At 39.6% G+C, this 8,062-nt stretch overlaps 1 long non-coding RNA gene across 1 annotated transcript; it reads left to right on the top strand.

Annotated features, from left to right (window-relative positions):
- Positions 1-312: 312 nt before the first annotated feature.
- LOC128107902 (uncharacterized) lies at positions 313-6,263 on the top strand. The gene is made up of 3 exons (XR_008217243.1): positions 313-523; positions 2,966-3,140; positions 5,427-6,263. It is a non-coding gene; the product is annotated as an uncharacterized LOC128107902 (long non-coding RNA).
- Positions 6,264-8,062: the final 1,799 nt, after the last annotated feature.

The raw sequence follows: 8,062 nt of genomic DNA, 5'->3' as shown, positions 1-8,062 counted from the left end.
CTGAAGAAAGAGAAAGCACTGAAACACTATAGGTGACTTACTCTTGTGCTCTCTCTGGTGTGGAAGCACTAAAGTTCCCCTGGGAACAGTGGGGTGCTATCATTTAATACACAAGGAATTAAGGAGAGGCCACAGAACAGTGATGTGTGAAGATGGGGCCAACCCTAGGAATGAGTCTACTCTGGATTCCTCCTAAAGATTATCAACTTGAGATGATGTATGTAACCTGTAAAGATCATTGCATGGAATAGTGCAGTTATCCTTGGGGGGGTACAATACAATCAATTACTTAATAAAAGATAGCTCAGAATATTCAGCTTGTAACAAAAAAAAATCTAGCCACATGCTATAGACTGAATGTTGTTGTTCTCTCAGATTTGCATGTTGAAACCCTGACCTTACCTGATGTGATGTGTTATGAGATGAGACCTTCGGGATGTAATTAAGTCATGAAGATGGGATCTTTATGAATGGGATTCGTATCTTTATAAAAATTATCTTCACTCCTGGTGCCATTGAGAAGGTGAGGATTCAAGGAAGAGATGGCTGTTTGTCAACCAGGAAGCCAGTTCTCACCAGGTGCTGCCTATGACACTGTGTTTAGCTTGGCCTTTGTTAGAACATGGGCCTGTACTCTTGGGCCTCAACTCGTACATTGAATCAGACCATGCCTCCTCCAGCTCCCTCTGGGACAGAGAGTTAATAAGTAGTCTATGCTATGACTTGACGACTCTCATTTTATGGGACTTGCCTACTCCACACTCCTTGTCATCTACAGTATGGTGAATGAAATCACATGACATAAAACTTCTTGGTACCACCAGAAAGTTATAAAAATCGGACTTTCTTTTTCCTTTGGGAATTTGGCCTGAGACTTCTCAGGAACTCTACATGGAGATTGGTACAGAGACAAGGGCTGCTATCTGAAGAGATTCCCCTACATTCCTCATCTCTCTCATAGTAGTTCTCTAGCTCTCTCCCTATCTCTTTCTTATTCTCATCCTTAATGAAGTTCCTCCCTAGGCTTCACATGGAAGCCTCTCCTTCCCTTCAAGACCCTATCATGTTTAGCTCTCGACATATCATGATTAATGTCTAATACTTCACCTCTCACCATGTGTTCCCATCATGGCCTTGAGGCCCTCTCATTAGAATAAACCTCATTATAAGGGAATTCTGTGTCAGCTTCCTCTGTGGACTGACTGCTGTGGCTTGTTTAATCATCTTCTCAGAACCCTTCTCTGTGTCTAAAATTAAGAGATCTAGTGTATGATACCTCTTCTAGCCCAAATGAAGAAAAGGAAAATATTACTCATAACAAAGTAAAAAGTATATAAATAGACTAAGAAATGATATATGCTAGAATTAGGTTGAAAAGGGCATAAAACAGCTATAATTAAAATGCTCTATATGATCAAAGATATGAGGAAAACACTGGCTACTGCAATTAGGCAAGATAAATAAGTGAATGACATAAAAACTGGAAAAGAAGTTAGAATGACAGCTTTTTGAAGGTATCATGAACTTACACGATGGGTATTATAAAACAGGTTTTAGAAGTGACTTCTGTAATGTCACAGAAATTAAATACAAGAGGGAGAGAGAAGGGACAAATAACACCGAAGATTTGATAAAGCCTCAAGGAAGTATATTATTTTATATTTACCCAGAATTATAATCTCTCTCTCCCTTTCTAAGTTACACATACATACATCTTTATCTATGAGATTATGCACCTTAATCTGACAATGCTCCCCACAAGAGTCATAGATCACCTGATAAAAATCTTAATACCAGTCATGAGGAACCTTCACTTGAGTTGTTGACCAGGGTAGTCAAAATGGCTCTCCAAACACTATAGTTTATTGCTATTGTCCTTGGTTGCCTCCCAGAACTTCCCTATTGTTAAAGACAACACACTTTGGACCAGAACGTGGACTATTTGAGCTGAATATGAGCTGAAAGCCTCCTTCCTGTGGTCAAGCTTTCACAGTACCAAAAAGCACTATGTAAACTTCCAAGGGAGGGAAGAAATCAGCGGTCCTATCCTGTTACGATATCAGTAAACTCTAACAATGACGGGCATGGCAAGTGTCTTAGTTAGGATTTCTATTGCTCTGAAGAGACATCATGACCATAATAACTGTTATAAGCAAACATTTAATTGGGGCTGGCTTACAGTTTCAGAGGTTTAGTTCATTTTCATCAAGGTGGGACATTGAGGCACTCAGGCAGACATGGTACTGTAGAAGGTGCTGAGGGTTCTATATTTTGATCTACAGGCAACAGAAGGAGAAACTAGCACACTGGGAATGGCTTGAGCATATATGAGACCTCAAAGCCCACAGTGACATTTCCTCCAACAAGGCCACACCTCCTAATAGTGCCACTCCCTATGGGCCAGTCATTCAAACACATGAGTCTATGGGGGCCTTTCCTATTCAAACCATCATGGCAAGATATCCCTAAAGGTGCACTAGTAGCACTTACATCTTATATACACTTATATACAATTGTCTAATTGGACTTAAGGCTCTCTCCAAGGAAAGAAAACAAGCCTGATCCTGGAAACCTAGCCCACTACTTGGGTTAATCAGGTTATGGATCTCAGAAGAGAATCCATACCTGCTACCATCACTTTACCAAGATAATTCCTAACGGCACTGTAAAACATTTGCATCCACAAATGCAAAGGTAGGCAAAGGAGCAAGGTGACCCAGTGGGAGCATGCAACCTTTCCAGAAATGATGAAACATGGGGAGACTCACCCCAGGCTTCAGATGGAGTATAATCTGACTTCAGGCTTACAGATTATCATAAACATCAAAAATAGACTTCCAAGAGAAATGGGAGGGCATTTCTTGCCTTTGGATGGACTAAGATTCCTTATATAGAATGCAGAACCTCCAAACATGAAAGAAAAGTTTGTTGTAATATATACAAGCTCAAACTTCTTCTCTTGAAGAGACCTAAAGCAAAAACGGAAGCCACACACCTGAGAGCTGATTTTGCTACAAACACTTGAGAAAGAACATGTGTCTAGAACCTGTAAGGAATTCTTCATTTCCCAAATAAGACCATATGCTCAATAAAAGTGGGGAAAAGGTTTACAGAATTTACAGAAGAAGACACTCATCCAAGTAAGTAATAAACACACAATTAAAGCTGGGCATGGTGGCACAAATTTTAACCCCAGTACTTGGGAGGTTGAGGAGAGAGGATTGCATTGCCATGTGTGTGACAAGCTTGGGCTATAGACATCCACACACATACCACCCACTTATGCATAGAAACACACTCATACATACACACACACTCATACATACATATCCATACAGACATATGCACATATACATACACACACATACACCTACACACATTCTTGGTCTTTTGAGTGTGTGATTCTGAGTTACAACTTTCATAATGGCTGCTCAGTTCTTCTTCCTTCCCTTTAGGTGACAGGAGAAGTCCTGTCTACAGCAGACAGCAGGTAGATATTCTCCTTTGTAGGTGATGTCATGGGGGAATTATCTTGGTAAATTTGAGAGTTACTCTTTTCTTCTTCCAGGGAGACTAGACTGTTTTTTCATGACTCTTCATGAGTTTATGATAGGGATGCTGGAGGTAAAAACCAATGAAAATTAAAAACCATTTCCTTCCCTGGAGTTCCTGATGCTCTTGCTAGGGCACAGCCAGTTTCTGGCAAGCTAACCATCCGATAACTGGGATTTGTCAGATAATGGCCCCAGCGGCTTCCTCTGAGGCTGGGACAGTCTCTGCTGCAGTTAGGTATCTGTTTTTCTCCTCTGTCTGCAGAGTAGGAGCTTGTCCTCTGATCTCAAGCTCTTTCATGGAGCTAAGGACAGTCTGCTCAGTTTCTTGTACTGATGTAAATGTTGATGCCCAGATCTTCTGCTGGAAACTGCCTGTGTTCTTATATATCTCATAATCTACTTCTATCTTACGCTGTTATTACTTAAGAAAACACTTTCTTTTAAATAAATGGGCACAATTAATTTATTTAAGCCAAAAATTTTAAGTCAAAGTTTAAATTTTGAAATATGAAATTAATTTCTAAATTTGAAATTTCAATGAAATTTTAATTGTAGAAACCCATTAATAAGAAATCATTGAGTCAACTGTGGGTTTTTAATTAATTCATTAAATAAAAGACTTATTTAGTTTTAGTACATGTGTATCTGTGTATGTATGTGAACATCTGCATGCCTGGGGATGATGGAGGCCAGAAAAGGATCCCATGGAAATGGAGTTATGGACAGTTGTGAGCCACCATGCATGCTCTGGGAATCAAATTCTGGCTCTCTAGAAGAGCGGTATGTACTCTTAACCATTGAGCCATTTCTAAAGCCCCATAATCCATGGATTTTTTAATACAGAGTGATAACCTGGCTTATGAAAATGTATGATGGGAAAAATCAATTATATGATACATAGTAAGTGAAAAATAAATATGTTGATCATATTTGTGAGTACATATAAGCAAGAAAAATGTGCACCTATGGTACTATAACTGAGTAAACTTTGAAAATAGTAAATAAGAAATGTGTTTGTGAGCAAAGAAATACCTGGAGAATTAAGAGCTCACAGGTGGATGGAGACATGCTGTTCATGCTATGTCCTTCTAGGTTAACTGATTTTTAACACAGAATGTGAAATAATATATCTACTAGTTATAAACCCTACCTTACCTAAAAATTATCCCAGTAATGATTTTAGACAGTGTGTCCATTTGGTTATTGAAACGTGGCTCACTGGCTGTGTCTGAAAATGAAATCTTTTCAGAAAAGACAAAGCATTGGAGAAACAATCAGAGAGAACATGAACAGTGTTTCCAAATAGAAGCACATAAAAAAAGCAGCGAGACATCCAAACACAGATATTGAGGGATTTTTAAAGCTTTGTTTCCTTGTAGTAGCTGAAAAGAATAATGCTTGGCAGTGACAAAACACATTGATTCTAGCAGCTGCAGAGAAAATCTAGCTTGTAGAAATCGGTGTTAAACACCAAAGATAATTAATTAGGAGAAAGAAGGAGAGCATGCCTTCCAGGGGGATGTTTGTTTACTAGCCCCTGGCACACTGTTATGAGTTTATTCTCATTTCTTGGTTGTAGTTGAGATTTATCCCTTTCAGTTTCCAAAATGCTTCTGGAACTTTCTTCTTCACTGATTTACTTGGGGATGAGAAATATTATTCTCTTCTCATTGCTCATACATTTGCTGTAAACAATATCAAATACCTAGGGTAAGCATAATAAATACCCCGAATCATGCTTTAGAGTAATAAAAACTGCAACATTTCCAGCCAGCAGAATGCAAATATTTCCAAACACAGTCCCTCCCTCCAAAACACAGAACTCAGCGAAGAGGCCATGACCCACATACAAACCAGAATTTCTCGTTATAGTGATAGGAATTGAAGAAAATCCTGAATTTCAGAGACCTCTGAGAGAAGTGAACTCTGTGTTCCCCCTGCCTGAAACCATGAGCTCTTCAAACTTGTGAGTATGGACACAAAGAAATGGGACCTGCAGAGAGTCTACTAAGAAGTGGAGTAGAACAGAGATAGAGCAACCAAAACAGTATGGTATTGACACAAAAATAGGCATGTTGATGAATGGAATTGGATAGAAGACCCAGACATAGATCCCCATATCTATGGGCACATGATTTTTGACAAAGAAACCAGAAATGCACACTGGTAAAAGATAATATTTTCAACAAATGGTGCAGGTCTAACTGGATGGCTGTCTGTAGAAGAACGCAAATAAGTCTGTTCTTATCACCCTGCACCAAACTGGAGTCCAAATGATTCAAAGACCTCAACGTAAAACTGGGTACACCGAACCTGTTGGAATAAAAGTGGGGAATAGGCTTAAACACATTGGCACAGGAAAAGACTTCCTAAACGGAAGATTGTCAGCACAGGCACTAAGACTTAAGATTAATAAACGGGACCCCATGAAATGGAGACACCTCTGCCCTGCAAAGGACACTCTCATTTGGACAAAGCAGCAGCCTAGCGTGGGAATTTTTTTTTTTTTTAACCAACTACACATCTGATAGAGTGCTAATATCCAAAATATATAAAGAACATCTTAGGGATTTTACTGCTGTAAAGAGACACCATGACCATGGCAACTCTTTTTTTTTTTTTTTAAATTTTCTTTTTTGGTTTTTCAAGACAGGGTTTCTCTGTGTAGCTTTGCGCCTTTCCTGGATCTCACTCTGTAGACCAGGCTGGCCTCGAACTCACAAAGATCCGCCTGACTCTGCCTCCCAAGTGCTGGGATTAAAGGCATGTGCCACCACCGCCCGGCATAAACAGGTTTTTTTTTTTTTTTGTTTTGTTTTTTTGGTTTTTCGAGACAGGGTTTCTCTGTGTAGCTTTGCGCCTTTCCTGGAACTCGCTTTGGAGACCAGGCTGGCCTCGAACTCACAGAGATCCGCCTGGCTCTGCCTCCCGAGTGCTGGGATTAAAGGCGTGCGCCACCACCGCCCGGCCAGTTTTTTTTTTAAGGTTTATTTATTTACTATATATACAGTGTTCTGCCTGCATGCCAGATCTCATTACAGATGGTTGTGAGCCACCATGTGGTTGCTGGGAATTGAACTCAGGAGCTCTGGAAGAGCAACCAGTGCTCTTAACCGCTGAGCCATCTCTCCAGTCCCCATGGCAACTCTTATAAAGGAAAATGTTTTTAATTTGCATGGCTTACAGTTCAGAGATTTAGTCCGTTATCATTCATGGCAGGACATGGCAGTATGTTGGCAGACACGGTGCTGGAGAAGGAGCTGAGAGTTCTACATCTTGATCTGCAGGCAGCAAAAACAACCGTGTCACTGAGTGTAGCTTGAAAATAGGAGACCTCAAAGCCTGTCCCCAAGGTGACACACTTCCTCCAACAAGTCCACACCTCCTAATAATGCCACTCTCTATGAGATTATGGGGGCCAATTACATTCAAACTATCACAAACTAAAAAACATCAAGAAAACATATAACCCAACTTAAAAATGGAAGTCTGTGACCATTATTATTTATTCAAATATGCTTTGTCACTTTTCAGCTTCTTTCTTTTGAATCTCCTATTATGTGCAGATGGTATATTTTATGGAGCCCCACAATCTCTTAAAGCTTTCTTCACTATTCTGTCATTCCTTTGAATGGACAGATCTTCAATTTCATCTGTCTTTCTTCTTCCTGCCCAATGTGCTGTTGGTCTTCTTTGATGGAATTTCATCTAATTTGTACTGTTAAACTGCACAATTTCTCCCTCACTCTGTCATTTATATATCTTTATTGATATTCTTTATTTCATGTTGATACTACTGTTTCCTGCATTTTCTTCCAGCATGGTTTCCCTTGGCTGTTTGAAAACATTTAAAAGAAATAATTTAGGTGTATGTGTGTGTTAAATTCAATGTACAGAGTTTATGAATATTCTATTCATGCTTACTTCTCTCAGTATGAGCCAATCTTTTTGTTTCTTTGAATTTCGTAACACAGATATGCATGTGCATGTATAATATGTATTACATATAACACATACACACACATATTTCAAAAGCCTTTGACTTAGTTACTGAGAATAAATTGACTATTTTCTAACATTCTTCTTCATCTTTTTTGGTTGTTGTTCTTTTTTTACCCTTGTGGAAGAGATTTAGTGTTTTCCAGCCAAACCTTTATTTGAGTGCCGTTAGAATGAGTCACAGCTGAGTTCATTAAGTTTCAGTGCCTCAGGGACACTGCTGAGAACCGGAAGTCGGTGTTTGTGGGACGTAAGCTACTGTGCCTGGAAAATAAAATAGAACACTGAGACAGTAGGAATTTATCTCTGTGTGACATGTGTCTCTTGGTGTTTCTCATGAGGATAGCCTCGGCTCGCCTACAGTGCAGCAAACAATCCGGAAGGAATGCTACATCATCCCATTCCATGAGGTTTCTCCCAGGTTCCAGCCATACCATCTCTTGACAAGCATCAGACACAGAGGGAGTATTCTATATCAGGTTACAATGTCAGTATTCCAAGAGCTAGGG

The sequence above is a fragment of the Peromyscus californicus genome, unplaced genomic scaffold (genome assembly GCF_007827085.1).
Source record: "Peromyscus californicus insignis strain IS unplaced genomic scaffold, ASM782708v3 Scaffold_12__1_contigs__length_115047231, whole genome shotgun sequence".
Lineage (NCBI taxonomy): Eukaryota > Metazoa > Chordata > Mammalia > Rodentia > Cricetidae > Peromyscus > Peromyscus californicus.
Note: the sequence above shows the minus strand (reverse complement) of the source record. Positions and strands in the feature narration are given on the sequence as shown.